General features: G+C 45.6%; 1 protein-coding gene across 3 annotated transcripts in view; it reads right to left on the reverse strand.

The window, feature by feature from the left end:
• The window catches only part of wnt5b (wingless-type MMTV integration site family, member 5b), a 45,664-nt gene that overhangs the window by 21,899 nt on the left and 8,099 nt on the right, over positions 1 to 15,666 (reverse strand). Inside the window, exon 2 of one of the 3 annotated variants that reach the window (XM_057022911.1) lies at positions 1,840 to 1,986. The exons of the other annotated variants lie outside the window; for them this stretch is intronic. The gene's annotated coding sequence lies outside the window, so the exon portion shown is untranslated. The remainder of the gene's footprint in view (positions 1 to 1,839; positions 1,987 to 15,666) is intronic. 3 annotated transcript variants of the gene reach the window in all.

The following is a 15,666-nucleotide window of genomic DNA, read 5'->3' on the forward strand; positions in this document are numbered from 1 at the left end:
GAGTTTACGCCGCTTTATCCCGCCGGCGTATCCGAATCCATGTCAAACCCACAGAAAGAACAACATGTAGACTCAGATTTCGCCGACTGCTATTGTCAAGACGGCAACAAACGTGGGCTCGTCTGCATAAACACGAGCGGCGAGAGCAGATTGGGAAACGCGTGTTGTGCTGAGTTTGGGCTTTCTGAACTAGGGACGCGCCACGGAGAGGTCACGCGGCCTGAAATCAAGGCTGACGGAGAAACAATCACCTGCATTCAGATGATAATATAATACTTTTCTAATCCCCATAGGGAGAATCTTTGTGTCTGGCCTCCCTCCACGCTGGGGTCAGGGGGTCGGTCCCAGCTGCAGGGGACTCCGAGTCGTGGTCAGTGTTACTTTGGGAGCACTTGGGAGTTGTTTTTGGTTCATGTGAATCGCTAATACCAAATATTCACTCAGCCAAGCTGAGTCACTCCTAAGAGTCTTAACATATTTGGTTGGTAGCGCGATCGAAATGAACCAAAGGTCACATCCACAGGTCACAGGTAACAATAAGCAAACTGGGACGGGCTGCCCTGCAAATTCGGTCTTTTTCAGCATTTCACAGGGACCTTAGAGAAAGATATTATTGCTTCAGAGGTGCCTAGTTTCCCTTGATTTCTGCCCCCTTTCTAAGCTAGTCCAATATATCAATGTTGTCAAACTCTCAAGGACCTCACAAGGGTAAATCAAGAGCTTACATGGACCGGTTTCCAAATACTTCGCTACAAGGGTTTCCTTTCCCTGCGTAACTCCGGCGGGTTTATTGTAGCAGCCTCTAAAATACGCGTGCTCTCATTTCAAAGTACTCGCCAAATGGTTTTGTGTTAAGAATAACTGTTTGTCTCGGTGTAATTCTCTCTTCAAAACTGGCGTATCCAGCCCGCCTGGATGATTGACAGCTGCTAGACAGAGTGACTCCAAATCACACGGCACCAAAATTAGACCAAGCAAACATTTTTTGCCCCATGTAGGTCAATAAAAAGAAACCTTTCTTGTGCTTTAAAATGACGCTTGACGCTGAGCGAGAATGTGTGCGTCAAAGCCTGTAAGCTGTAAAAGTTAAATTGTGACTCGTCACGTTGTGCTCTAAACCACATTTCCTGTCAGCCAGAGAGGAACAGCAGCATGTGTGTACGTGTGTGTGTTTTACTGCTCTCATTAAAAGAGTAGTTCACCATTAAAAGGGGAACTGGGGTTCTTCACAACTAAGTTGCAGGGTTATTAGCGGCAGAGTGTTACTGCCCTCCCCCATATTTATCTGGATCTGGCTGCAGCTCCTTGGTGCTTGTCTGTCTGGCCTTCTTTAAGTCTGATTTCTAGTGTTCTTCTCATTTTTTTCTTCCTCAGATGTGCTCTTTCCCTGAGTCAGGCCTTCTTTGCCTCACCTTCATACTCGTGGTTTCCCGCTGTAAACCCACTGCTTCCGTCTCCCTTGACCTTTACCCACCCCACCTCCTTCCTACTGTCTGTCACACCTGGTGCAAAGGTGTTGCTATACAGTAGACGGCTCTTTGAATCTCCCTGGGGGGGTGGAGGGGGGTGGAGGGGGGGGGGGGGGTGTCTGAGTTTGTGTATGTGTCCAGAAATATCCAATCAAGAACATTTGGCCCTGCTTTTGCTTTGGGCACTTTGAATCCTGCACGAAACTTCATGAAACTTGAATAGAACTAAGGATATTGCCTTGAAAAAGAGTTAAGGTAAGATGGGATTGAGTGTGTGTGTGTGTGTGGTGTGTGTGTGTGTGTGTGTGTGTGTGTGGAGGGGGGGTGGTAATGACCTAAAAAATGACTAGCAGAGTCGCTGGCAACTTACTGAGTTCGGCTCTCGTGCGCTTTGACTAAAAAAGGGGCAGAAGTGGAGGAAAAAACCGCCTCGGTCCAAAAAGTCTGCCGTCGGCACCCAACCTGGAGCGAGAGAGAGCCGGAGTGGGGGCGATCGAGCAGGAAAAACCAGACAGGGCTGACAAAAAAGGCAGAAAAACAGAAAAAAAACAAGGTTGGTCGAGAGAGAAGGAGAGGAATCTGTGAGTCACGGTTTAACTGTGGCCTGCTAGAAGTCGGTTAGCGATGTTAAAATACCATGTGAACCCGCACACCCACACACACACGTGCAAGCCCATACAGAAATCTGCCCAAAACTCAATAACGGCTGGCACCTTAGCCATATTCACAGTTTAAATAGACAAACCGGCTAATTATTTCACTTGGACGTTCCTGCTTGCACACAAACACACACTCGTGTGCACACAAACACACCCTCCACCACACATTCCTCAGGAAGTAATGAGCTGCTTTTCTACACAGGTATGAATTTTGGCAAAGATCAAAAATGAACCTTTCCGATTCAGAAAGTCCGACTGCGTAGTTTCGCCGCCGCCTCACAAATCTGAGGATTAATTGTAACAATGGTGCCACGAGCTGACGATTTTAGCGGCTACGATTTAATCGGCATAAATTTTACGACGACCCAACGGCGGAGAAACGAAGCTATCTGATAGCTGCAGGGGCAACATTAAAAAATAAAGCAATATTTACGACTTTAATACCTGCCAGTTACACAGTGAAGACAGCTGAACATAATAGTGCTACAGTCCTAATCGTTCCGACTGTAGAAACGGCCCATCAGTTCCGTCATGCACAGTCTGAATTGACCATAATGGTGTCAAAGCATCGAGCGAGCATGTGCACTGCCTAATAACATTTATATAATGAGCTATTATTGTGCAGAGAATAGAACACACCGAATAGACGCAACATTACATCAACACATTTCGAATTTGTGCTGTTGCATAAGATAATTCTGTCTTGGGTCTTTATTAATCCATTTGTTATCAATCCAAGTTAAAGTTGGCAGATTCGGTGATTGAGGGCTCCATCTGGATGGACCCTGAGCACCGATTCCATCTGCCATTTTCTTTCTGTGGACCATCTGAAAACCCAAACGCCTTCAGTTTTGCGAAAATAAAAGAAATCCGACTAGAAAACTAGAAGAAGTGAATAATAACACTTTTTGTTTCGGGACTATTTGGGTTATTTTTTTCTCTCAAAGGTAGGGAGGGAGCACATTCATCAGCTCTTCTGCGTGTTCTGCATTCATCACAAAGCTTCCTGTTATCAGGTCGTTTACAGCTGTAGGCGCTTTGCTCATTAGACACAGGAGAGATGCCATATATAATTATTTATTCCCAGCATCGTTTGTTTATCACAGGACCTGTTCTGGTGATTTCAGCTGCTAATTCCGGCCTCATCTGATCCCTGTTTTTGAATTTCTTTCACCCAATATCGGTCGGACATCCTGCAGAACGTTTACAAGACGCAGTTGCTTTCCTTTACGACTTTAAACGTCACTGGCAGCCAAACCATGAACTTTTGTTGCTGAATATTTCATAAAAGCCCCAGCAATTACGGCGCCGGTCGGGGAATTATGCAGCATGTGATGTTGACTTTTGCTCCATATTCCTGCTTCATTCTGCAATACCCAGAGGAGAGAATGGACAGGAAGAGAGAGAAAGAGAGAGATGACACGAGGGTTCATTTTGGGTTTCTTTGTCTCCACGAAAAAACCAACATGAAGACAGAAATGTGACAGATACCTGCGATGTCAGAAAGCTGCGGGCTCTCACGCATTCTAATTTGTCAGGTGAGGAAGTGTTTTGGTAGCGTGGGAGGTGAGGTGCGCTCGTGCGCGCTTCCTGCCTGTGCACGACTGATGGATGTGTAGAGCAGAATGCCTTTGCACAGGCACAGGCTCTCTCTGCGCCGTCCTGTCATATCCACTTGTCATTCAGGCATCAACGGGGAGAAACTTTTTTTTCTTTCTCTTTACTCTGTTTAAAATTTGTCAGACTGTCCTCAAACGCAGGGAAACAGGCGAAGGAGACAGAAACGGATTTCTTGTGTTTTTGACAGGAAACACTACGCCGGAACAGAGAAAACTTGCATTTTTAGGGCAGGTTTCGCTGGGTGGTAGGTGCTAGCGGGGACACCAGAGAAAAAGAAGACTGAGAAATAGATGAGGAACTCTGCATTATCAGCCCCATCTTAGCGAAGTGTGGAAACTATCATGAGGTTATATCCCTCCTACATTATATGCAGTTTTACAAGCCCTGGTTTGGGTCATTAATGAAGGAAAGGTAATAAAAGTGGCTTTTATTGATATTAAAAAAGTGTTGCAGAGTGTCAAACGCTAAAAATGTGCCACCAGCAGGTGGTGCTTCCAAACCTCACTGTCATTTTTATCCAATAGCAGGAGGAGCTGGTTTGCAGATGTAGGAGAGCAGTAAACATTTGTTCAGAACCGAGAGCTGTTAACAAGCATTCTGTTTGTATACAGGAAATGGTGCGTGCCATTCTGAATTGGTAATTTGGTTGACTCCGACTTGTTGGGCAGCCAACCACAGCGTGAGCGCGCCCCTCTCATGGGTGACACGTGCACGTTCAACACGCTAGCAAATAAGAAAATAATCCGTCAAGTATGTCAACAAAGTTGAGCTCAGTTATCGCCAACAAGGCCCAGCAGCCTATGCTGGAAAAAATGCTGATCTACAAAGTAGAAAGAAAAAACATTATTGAGATCTTTTTTTTTTTTTTTACAGTTTTCTTGGAATCGGTGGGTGGGAAAGTCAAACACGCGGCATAGATTGCTTCCGAAACCTGCGTGCCATGACAGAAACAAATAAATGATCAATAATCACACACTAAAGCAGAAAAATGAAAAACCCACCGCGCATGATCGTGATGAACAAGAGGAAGCACGAGGGAATTTATAGAAGTCAGTTGTTTGAACCCACAGTAAATTTATCCCAGGTACAGTAGGTGTCGGGTCAGTTCCCCGTCCCTCTAAATAACCCAGCAAGTGGACACTGAAACAGGTATATCCTCATCAAAATAATATTCAATCTTTAAAAGGAATTATTGCGACCAAGCAGCACCCTTATCTCAGAGTAAATGAATTACTTTTTCAATTTGCATATTGAGTGAACTGAAGTGCCTCCGACTCAAGAGCCTCCGCTAGCGCTGCGGTTTACAGGCCTGTGTGATTCCCAGAATCCAGGATTCGCCTAAAAAATAAGCAAATATAACCTTTAGTGTCCGATGGATGCCGCAGAAGGGATACCGTGGATCCTGCCGCAATGATCTTTAAGCGCGGGATAATGAATAATTCAGTCAAATGAAATGGTTTAAAATGTTGAAAATTTAATTTGCGCTGTAAAAAATGCATCGCTGGTGACACTGAGATGCAAAATTACCATTTCACCCTGTCAGTTCCGTGACAGTCTCCCTTAATTTGTCAGCAATGGAACGTACAGAAACGGTCCTTAATCTGTAAAAGATGTGTTCTGGTGCTGTAGGTGATAGCATGTGGGCCCAGTATGAGAAACATTTGTGTTTCTTTGCTTCCTGCACTGAACACATGCGCGGGCAGATGAGCTTCCCTCCTGGAGAGCAGTCCAGACCTTATCTTCCCACCGCTGCATCCCAGATGTGAGCAGGCCTGGAAAAACCTGGGTCTATTTGGGACTCGAATGCAGCATGTTGGTCGAAGATACGAAAGAAAAACCGAGTGAAGGTGGAGGGAAAAAAGGCCTTAACAAGTGAGAGGAAAAAAAAGGAAGATAATAAGTGTGTTATTAAAAATAGATGAAGAAAGAGGCATGGAGGAAAAGATGTGGGAGTTAAAAAAAAAACAGAGTGATGGATAGAATACAAAGAAAGCGATGTGCATGTACGTGTGTCTGTGAGGCTGAATCAATATGAACTAATCAATAGGAGAAGACAGCTAGAAGGACCTTGGGGACAGGAGATACACACCTGATTTACACTCACACACGCACGCACGCACGCACGCACACACACACACACAGCACGGTTGACTTGATTTCGCCGGGCTCTGACAGTGGGAATATGAGCCTACACTGTTAACATACGAGAGGACACGCACATACAAACCTCCCCAGATGACACCGTGTCATTTCTGACACACCACATGTGCATGAATACAACGATTTCTGTAAAGTTATACGCATGTGTGTGTGGGTGTGTGTGTGTAGGCCGTCTGACCAATGGGCAGAAGAAACTACAGTATCAGAATATAAACTCAAAGTCAAGAAATGACTAAGACAAATCTGCAGTTTCCAACACGCACGTAGGCAACGCTGCGCATTTTGAGCCCAGATTGACTTTGGGACGCCACCGAAAATCCCGACTGCGGGAAGAGGCGCCTGAAGGCATCCACATAAAAGCAACAGGTGACTGCGTGTTCGAGGGTTCCTGGGAAGAACGGGTTCCTCCTAAAACAGATGCAGAAAGTCAAATCAAGGTGAGTGTGGTTGGCCGGGGCGGATCTGAAAGGCGGGGGCAACGGTGACGACGTGGCTGCACGTGGACGCGTGGCTCATCAGACGTGTTCTCCACCGCTCACCTCGGTAGTATTTGTCCTCCCTTCTGTCCCCGATTGGGAAGAAACATTAGTGTCTGTCTCTGCCTGTTGTGTTCTATACGCACTCATGCACACGCACGCACGCACGCACACACGCACACTCTTCCTTCTGCTGCTGTGATGGCTCTGACCTGTCAAAACATCCTTGTTTTCTCTCAGCAAAGCAGCAAGGCTGAGCTTGCCTGTGCATGTTTCTTTCTTTCCTTCTTTCTTTCTTTCTTTCTTCTTTCTTCTTTCTTTCTTTTTTCTTTCTTTCTTCTTTCTTCTTTCTTTCTTTCTTTCTTCATTTCTTTCTTTCATTCTTCATTCTTTCTTCCTTTCAAGGCCTGATGTTTATGTGATCTTGACCTAACTGACGCTACACTAGCCACGAAATCACGGTCTTCACGTGAAAAGCAGTGTTCTTTTTTCTGACATTGAGTGTTAAATCGGTGTAGGGCTGCGGTGTGCAGAACACTCTGGCCCAACATGCACTTCCTGTGAAAAAGGAAACGCACAACGCAGACCGCATCGGCCCTGATTGGCCCGTCCGATCACGGTGCACTTCAACCTACATATTTCTGTTTCATTTCACGCGAATGTGGCATAAACATGGACGGTGTTACAGGAACGACGGCCAAAATGTTCGCAAATCTGCGCCCAGAACCGGGTCTTAAAACGCAAAGAAGTTGGAAAACGTGAGGAAAGAACAGGGCTGCGTTCGCCAGCAGAGGAAAAAGGAAGCATGAAAATGGAAATTAGTTGCATCCTGCCTGTATGGAGGGGTGGCAGAGTAATTACAGAGCAATAAAGATGTATACAGCGCTCAGCATTGTGAGCCCCACAGACACCGCAGTGACCTAGGCAACGGTTGTTATTATTATCATTATTCTCTCCTACAAACCTGGACACTGAGCACCCTCAGTCTCCCTCCGAGCATGAGGTTTAGTCTGGATGCAGAAGGGTTCTCTTGACGTGGGCCAAAGAAATGATGCATCACAGTCACAAAGAGGCTTTTTAAAAAATGTTGTTTTTTTAAAAGAAAAATGTAGTTTGTATGAAAATGTGTTTTATTTATAGTCTCTACCTCTCATGTATAAAAGAAATGACAGTGGGAGAATAATTCGGAAGGAAATGATTTAATTTCTGCTTGAAAACATCTGGCGAGGTGGTCTTTTCTCATCTGTTGGCTGCGGATTCACCTCTCCTTTTGCTTTCTTTTCTCCATAATGCTCTTTGTCACGCACGCACGCACGCACACGCACACACACCCACACACACATGCGCACATAGACAGAGTTCTGTGTGTTTGGCCTGCAGGGTGTACACAGTGGGGAGGAATCAACCGTATGGCAGACATGAGAACAGCGCCAAATCTGGCTCGTACACATGGTGTGTGGCCATGTTGCCCTGGAAGTGTGTGTGTGTGTGTGTGTGTGTGTTGCTCCTGGAGGCCCACACTTAAATATATATGAGCAGCAGTGGCTGACCAAACGTGGAAGCGACGTGTTTTTTCCTACGTGCTTGAAAGGAGTAACGAAAACTTCTCTATATTACCTTTACCAGCGACTGTCGTTGTGCCCTTTAGCAAGGCACCACAAGTGTGACTGCTTCCAGGCAGCAGAGCCGAAAGGTGAAAGAAGTGTGCGTGTCAAGTATGCAAGTTCACGGCCATATATTTTTTTAACAAAATCATGTAATTTGCTTGGAAGAATTAAAAAAAACAGCAAATGCGAAAAAAATATGTTTCTCGGATTAGAGCCGTCAAACCAAAGACTGAACTAATGCGACAACAGTTTATGTTGATTGCATTTTCCCGCGCCTGCATCTCAGGATAGCTGCGTGTCAAACCGTTTTTGTTTGTTTGCGTTGTTGCTGTTTATATGTTGACTTTTCTTGACTTCTCATCAGAGCCTCGTGGCTCGCGTTGCCCCGCACCGCCGTCGTAAATCAAGCCTGATTTATCCCCCCCAACCTCCACGTGGAAACAAACCTACTTTGCATTTATTTCTCACCACTTTTTGGGAGATCTGTGTAGCGCGTGGGCAGAAAATAGGCTCGCTTAAAAAACCCAGGAGACATATATTTTTTAAAAAAAACATCATGTAAAAACTAAAACTGTGTACGTGAATATTTAATAATGCTTGTTGACATGAATTGCTCCCTGTATTGTACATATATATACAACTGTGATAAGCATGTATGCGCATATACTGTAATGTCTCAGCTTGTTAGCATGCGCATCTGCATGTGTCCACGCACACATTGTTGTGTGTGCAGCTGCTAATGGCTTTTTTCCAGCCTAAAACATTATTTATTTAAGTTTTACTGAGCGTCCTGCACACACGCTCGGGCCGATGGTTTTGTGCTGAATGCTGTCGTGTTGTGTCTCGGAATAGAAAACGCTTTATTTATCTTCCTCTTACTCATCAGTTTCTGCTTTTTTAAACCTCTCTGACGTTCTTTTTCATGCTTGTCTCCCTTTTTTCTATCCTTGACTCCTTCTTACAGCTCTTACGCGTTGAACACAACCCAACATACGGCTTAGTTTTTACTGGAGTGCGCGTGCGTTATTGTGTGTGTGTGTGCGTGCGTACATGAAGGATGGTTTTTAAAAATGCATATATTCCATAAGACGCAGAAGGAAACAGAGCGTGGTGAAAAGAGAAAAATGCAGCCTGTGTGTGTTGTGTCAGTTGGGTTGACATCTGATCTTGCTGAGTATGGTAAAGAAGAAAGTGCTGAAAGTCTCTGTGTGTGGGGGATCCTCTCTCTCTTTTGTGTGTGTGTGTGGTGTGTGTGTGTGTGTTGCTCCTGGAGGCCCACACTTAAATATATATGAGCAGCAGTGGCTGACCAAACGTGGAGGAAGCGACGTGTTTTTCCTACGTGCTTGAAAGGAGTAACGAAAACTTCTCTATATTACCTTTACCAGCGACTGTCGTTGTGCCCTTTAGCAAGGCACCACAAGTGTGACTGCTTCAGGCAGCAGAGCCGAAAGGTGAAAGAAGTGTGCGTGTCAAGTATGCAAGTTCACGGCCATATATTTTTTTTAACAAAATCATGTAATTTGCTTGGAAGAATTAAAAAAAACAGCAAATGCGAAAAAAATATGTTTCTCGGATTAGAGCCGTCAAACCAAAGACTGAACTAATGCGACAACAGTTTATGTTGATTGCATTTTCCCGCGCCTGCATCTCAGGATAGCTGCGTGTCAAACCGTTTTTGTTTGTTTGCGTTGTTGCTGTTTATATGTTGACTTTTCTTGACTTCTCATCACAGCCACGTGGCTCGCGTTGCCCCGCACCGCCGTCGTAAATCTAGCCTGATTTATCCCCCCCAACCGCCACGTGGAAACAAACCTACTTTGCATTATTTCTCACCACTTTTTGGGAGATCTGTGTAGCGCGTGGGCAGAAAATAGGCTCGCTTAAAAAACCCAGGAGACATATATTTTTTAAAAAAAACATCATGTAAAAACTAAAACTGTGTACGTGAATATTTAATAATGCTCGTTTGACATGAATTGCTCCCTGTATTGTACATATATATACAACTGTGATAACTGTGATAAGCATGTATGCGCATATACTGTAATGTCTCAGCTTGTTAGCATGCGCATCTGCATGTGTCCACGCACACATTGTTGTGTGTGCAGCTGCTAATGGCTTTTTTCCAGCCTAAAACATTATTTATTTAAGTTTTACTGAGCGTCCTGCACACACGCTCGGGCCGATGGTTTTGTGCTGAATGCTGTCGTGTTGTGTCTCGGAATAGAAAACGCTTTATTTATCTTCCTCTTACTCATCAGTTTCTGCTTCTTTTAAACCTCTCTGACGTTCTTTTTCATGCTTGTCTCCCTTTTTTCTATCCTTGACTCCTTACAGCTCTTACGCGTTGAACACAACCCAACACACGGCTTAGTTTTTACTGGAGTGCGCGTGCGTTATTGTGTGTGTGTGTGCGTGCGTACATGAAGGATGGTTTTTAAAAATGCATATATTCCATAAGACGCAGAAGGAAACAGAGCGTGGTGAAAAGAGAAAAATGCAGCCTGTGTGTGTTGTGTCAGTTGGGTTGACATCTGATCTTGCTGAGTATGGTAAAGAAGAAAGTGCTGAAAGTCCTCTGTGTGTGGGGGATCCTCTCTCTCTTTCTGTGTGTGTGTGTGTGTGTGTGTGTGTGTTTTGTGGCCTGTATGTCCTCATTTCTGTGTGGGTGGTAAGAGGAGGGAGAAAGGGAATAGGGTGTGTGTGAGTGCACTTAGTTTAAGTGTCAGCATGCCTTGGTTTGTGTATGTGTGTGTGTGTGTGTGTGTGTGTGTGTGTGTCTGAGACAGGCAGGGAGAAAAGAGGGGGAGTCAAAGTGAAACAGAGGATGAGAGATGGATGCCAGCGAAGCTGATGATAAGGAAAAGAAGACGAGGGAAACAAGCTGATAAGGTAACCAGAAACATGAACTCTACATGCAAAATATCAAAAGTAGCTACTTTTAACTGCTCTGTATCACTTCCTGATGCTCACTGCCAAGGAAGGCTGTCTTATTTACCTCTGTCTCCACTCTCCGCCGTGTCCTTGTCTTTGCTTTATCTTTCATGAGTTTTGTCCTCACCGTGGGGTACATCAATAAACATGCATATCCCTGAAGAAAATCTATCAATATTTCATTCCGTAACTGCTGAAAATGCATCACGGACCAGCGAGCGAAGAGGAAGGCGGGCGAGGGAAGAGGTGCTGGGGGAACAAATGAACACGCGCCGCCCCGTAAGCGGGAGAAGGAGCAGGTTAGCAAAGCTGTGCTTATTTTAGCAGTTTATACAGTGAGCTGGTGGCTGGAAATGCTGTTTTCCTGAATAAATGATGCAGACGGGCTGAGGCGGAGCTGATGTTCCAAGTTTGGAGCCCATGGAGGCGTGTAAATGTGTAAAAATAGCGAATAAAGGATACCAAAACACAACAGACGAGATCATCCTCTCTAAATCCTGAAGCCCATTTACTCAGCAACTGACACATCGACTCATAGAAGCAACAGTTTGCGCCAGCAGCCCCTGAACGCCTCGTAGTCTGCGTTACTATGGCGCTGACGCCGGACTTCAATTACAGCTCAGATCCGCTGGCCACACACAGTACAGACAGGCCTATTGATTTTTGTGGTAACAGTGTCCTGTCACAGCTACCGTGACCTCCCCTCCCCTACCTCACCCACCTCCTCTCTTTCTATACATGTGTAAATGTGACACATGACACCTCTCACCTCCCCCTCGCATCTCCGCACCCCCTTTTCTCACCAGCTCATTATTATTATCTCGACTTCCCATTCTCATGCTGCTACGCCCTCCTTCTCTCTCCTCAGATGCTCATTTTCTGCTCTCCTCCCTCCCTCACACCTTGCTCTCGCTCCTGACTCCCTTCAAACGTGTATCGCCTCACTCCCCTTTTCTCTTTAAGGACTGTTGTCAGAGAGAAAGCTGTTTTCTTAATGGTTCTGAGGGCTGTTTGGGTGAGGGGGGGTTGTTTTACCGGGGCCACGAAGGCGATACAAGGCTACATTAGGAGGTTTTTTTTAAAAAAAGAGGACAAATACAAGAATGTCTCACCATTCCCTGGAGAGCCAGGCTGGGGAAGAAACAGAGACTTCCTGCTGTGTTTAGAAGCTTTGGCAATGCTGCTCGGCAGTAATGCCAATACGTAAACAGAAAAGAACAAGAGAGATGGGTGTGTGGGGGGGGCAGATATGAAGAGGAACAAATAGACCAAAGTAAATTCACTAAGGCAGAACAAGGCTTAAAACACAAGGTTGGTCTGTTTAAAGAGCGATCAGAGTGTTGCTAAAGAGCATATTTGTACTCTGAACCCTTGTTTTATAGGGCTCGGATGACCCCATGACCCCTGAGTCATGTCGATCGGGTCTAAATCCAATAATCTTCTGAGTTAGATATCACATATGTAGCAGAGGTGTGAGCCACAGAATCATTTTGCACATCATCTCGTGCACAGGACGGGTTAAAATGTACACGGGTGTTCTCCCCCCGCCTCCCTCCCTACACTTCTTCCTCTACTTGAGACAAGAGCTCCTCCATTCCCTGAATTCCTCTGACATTCTGGCGTTGCCTCTGCCTCGCTCCACATCAGCATCACCTCCTCCCGTTCAGCCTATGGAAGTGGTGCTATTCACCTCTATCCTCTTCCTCATTTGCTTTCTCTCTCTCTCAGCTCTCTCCTTCACCCGCTGGCTCCCTCCCTCCTCCTTCTCTCTTTCCCAGCATGCTCCAGTAGGCCGATGAAGGCAGGGGGCTCGCCTGAACCCTCCACCCCCAGCAGGGGCCCTCCAGCTCAGCTTTGCTGGCTGGCAGGCTCCCTGGCACACCTCCAGCACACACACATACACAAACCTCTACTACGCAACACACACACACACACACACACAAACACACACACACACACACACACACACACACACAGAGTTTTCTTTCCCTTTCCCTGTCTCTTTCAGGATTACAGTGTTTTGCTCCATTCTCTTTCTTTCTCCCTCAGAATTTAATTAAATTTTAAATGACGGACTGATGTTTATCGTTCTTGTTTCGTGCTACAAGGTTCCTTCTTTACTGTACACAAGACCTGGACATTTTGCAGGGAGAATAGTTTGAGACTGTTGTGGGAGTTTTCTGTTTCCAAAATACAACAGAACCTCCTGCATAGCTCCCAAAAAGGGCCTCTATCATCTACTGTATATTCATTGTAAATAGGCAATTTTTATATTTAATTCATGATGTTGGCTGTATGTTCTTGACATAAAACTTTGACTTTTTGCCACAATAGTGCGTCCAGTATAATGGAACATGAAGAGAGCAGAAAGTTGTGGCCTCGGAGAGAAAGAGAGAAAAAAAAGAGAGAGGCCCTCAGTAATTTGGTATTTCCTTTTAGATAGCGGGTGGTGGGTAGGAATTACCCTCACTTTTACTATGAAATGCACATGACTCTAATGACCCTTACATCCAGACCAACACGGTCCCATGGATGGATGGATGGATGGATGGATGGATGGTGGATGGATGGATGGTGGATGGATGGATGGATGGATGGATGGATGGATGGATGGATGGATGGATGGATGGATGGATGGATGGATGGATGGATGGATGGATGGATGGATGGATGGATAGATAGATAGATAGATAGATAGATAGATAGATAGATAGATAGATAGATAGATAGATAGATAGATAGATAGATAGATAGATAGATAGATAGATAGATAGATAGATATGGAAGTTCAACTGGAGGTTAGACCTTCAGGCTCCTTGGCAGAGAGACAAAGAGAGGGAGGGAGAGAGAGAGAGAGAGAGAGAGAGAATTCATATGCAGCTGATTCAGCAGCTACTCGCTTGCGTGACTACTGCAGATGCAGGAATGAAACGGAAGCAGGAAATTCTTTTGGAATATGGATAACTGGAAAAAGCCAAACAAGATATGGTTGCAAGATCAGATAGTCCAATCGAGGAAGTGTGTGTGTGTGTGTGTGTGTGGGGGGGGGGGGGCAGCACACTGATGACTCTTTTTCAGCAACAGCTGAGGATGTTACTGTGTCTCCAGAGTGTCTCTCCAACAAACACGTATGCTAACGCGCCTGGATCTGACCTTGCTCATGGCAGCTGTTGACGTCACTCTGTAACACACACACACACACACACACACACACACACACACACACACACCACACACACACACACACACACACACACACACACACAGAAACCCACATCCTTGCTATGGTTAATCATGATGGAGAGGGTAGTATTTGGACCCAGTATTTGTCTCCACTCAGAGTCTCGAATCGGCCTAGTCGCCACCCACGGAGCTAATATATGGACAGTCTGACGGTTCAGAGTCCGTATGACGGGTCAACCACACGGACATGATGGTCGCGCTCGTAACATTCATGATCGTGGTCCAAAAACGGTGGCCCGGGCCGGCGAGCGTGGTCTGCCAATGTTTGATTAACCTCTCCCTCTTCACCTGTGTCAGGATTTGGCAGCTTACACGCGAGCATTTCCAACAGGAGGGATGAATCAGACTAAATTTCATCCAAGGAAAAAAGCGGTTTAGCCCAGCGTGCAGCCGTCTTAATTTAGCCACGACAATCACGACTACAAATAGATACATATTTTTTCAAATGGCTGGAAGTTAAAAGAACAGGAACAAAATTAGACGGCATTCAAGGAACACGGCAGGGTTTTGGTAAAGCAGAGTCCCACCGCTGCTCCATCTATCTCTATCTACCTGATAGATGAGTGGATGGACGGATGGAAAGACAGATAGGTGAGCGATGGATGGAGGGGGTTGACGGCTTTGATCCTCCCAGCAGAAATAATCAACAAAGCCCTGCAGCAGGCCAGCCAGACCTAAATGTGTGCGTGGGCGTGTGCGCGCACGCGTGTGTATGTGTGTGTGTGTGTGTCTGTGCCGCAGGGTTTTCTGGCAACATGCCAAGACCAGCTCCCACCAGGAGAGAGATCAAAGACTCTCTCTCTCTCTTTCTCTATCGACCTCACTCTCTCATATTTCTCACACTCCTTTCTCCCCCCCTCCCCCATCTCCCTCCCTCCCTCCTCAAAAACACTCGTTATTTCTTCTTTTCTTGATTTCTTCAACCCTCTTTTTTCACCTGAGGGCAGAGCAGTAAGAACGCTTTCCTATGCAAAACAGGAAAACAGAAGTGGAAGGAGGGATGATGGCGGTTGCACACACACACACACACACACACACACACACACACACACACACACACACACACACACACACACACACACACACACCTGCCATAACAATTGCTCCCATGACGACCTGGTAACCAGGAAGGCTTTGATGTACAGGTCAATAGCTTTGTTCTGAGTGTGCGTGCGCATACTTGTCTCTCTTTAAAATGAACACGTCTCATTAGAACATTTAAAATGTAGACATGCTCAGACTGAATTAGCCCGAAACGCCGAGCAGCTGCTGTTTCAAATGAAAAGTCTTAGCTCTCGCTAAAATGTGCTGTTTCAGAATAAAGTGCTGCGGTTCTCCTCCTCACATGATCCCTTTACGCCCAAACAGCACAGGTTTGTTTCACCAAAGGTGACTTGTTCCCACCAAAAAAGCCAGAAATTTTGGTTTCCTGGAGCTTTTGCCATCAATGTCGCTAAATTAGCCAAATCACAATAACGAGCTCGGACAACGCTGT

Source organism: Takifugu flavidus, chromosome 22 (genome assembly GCF_003711565.1).
Source record: "Takifugu flavidus isolate HTHZ2018 chromosome 22, ASM371156v2, whole genome shotgun sequence".
Lineage (NCBI taxonomy): Eukaryota > Metazoa > Chordata > Actinopteri > Tetraodontiformes > Tetraodontidae > Takifugu > Takifugu flavidus.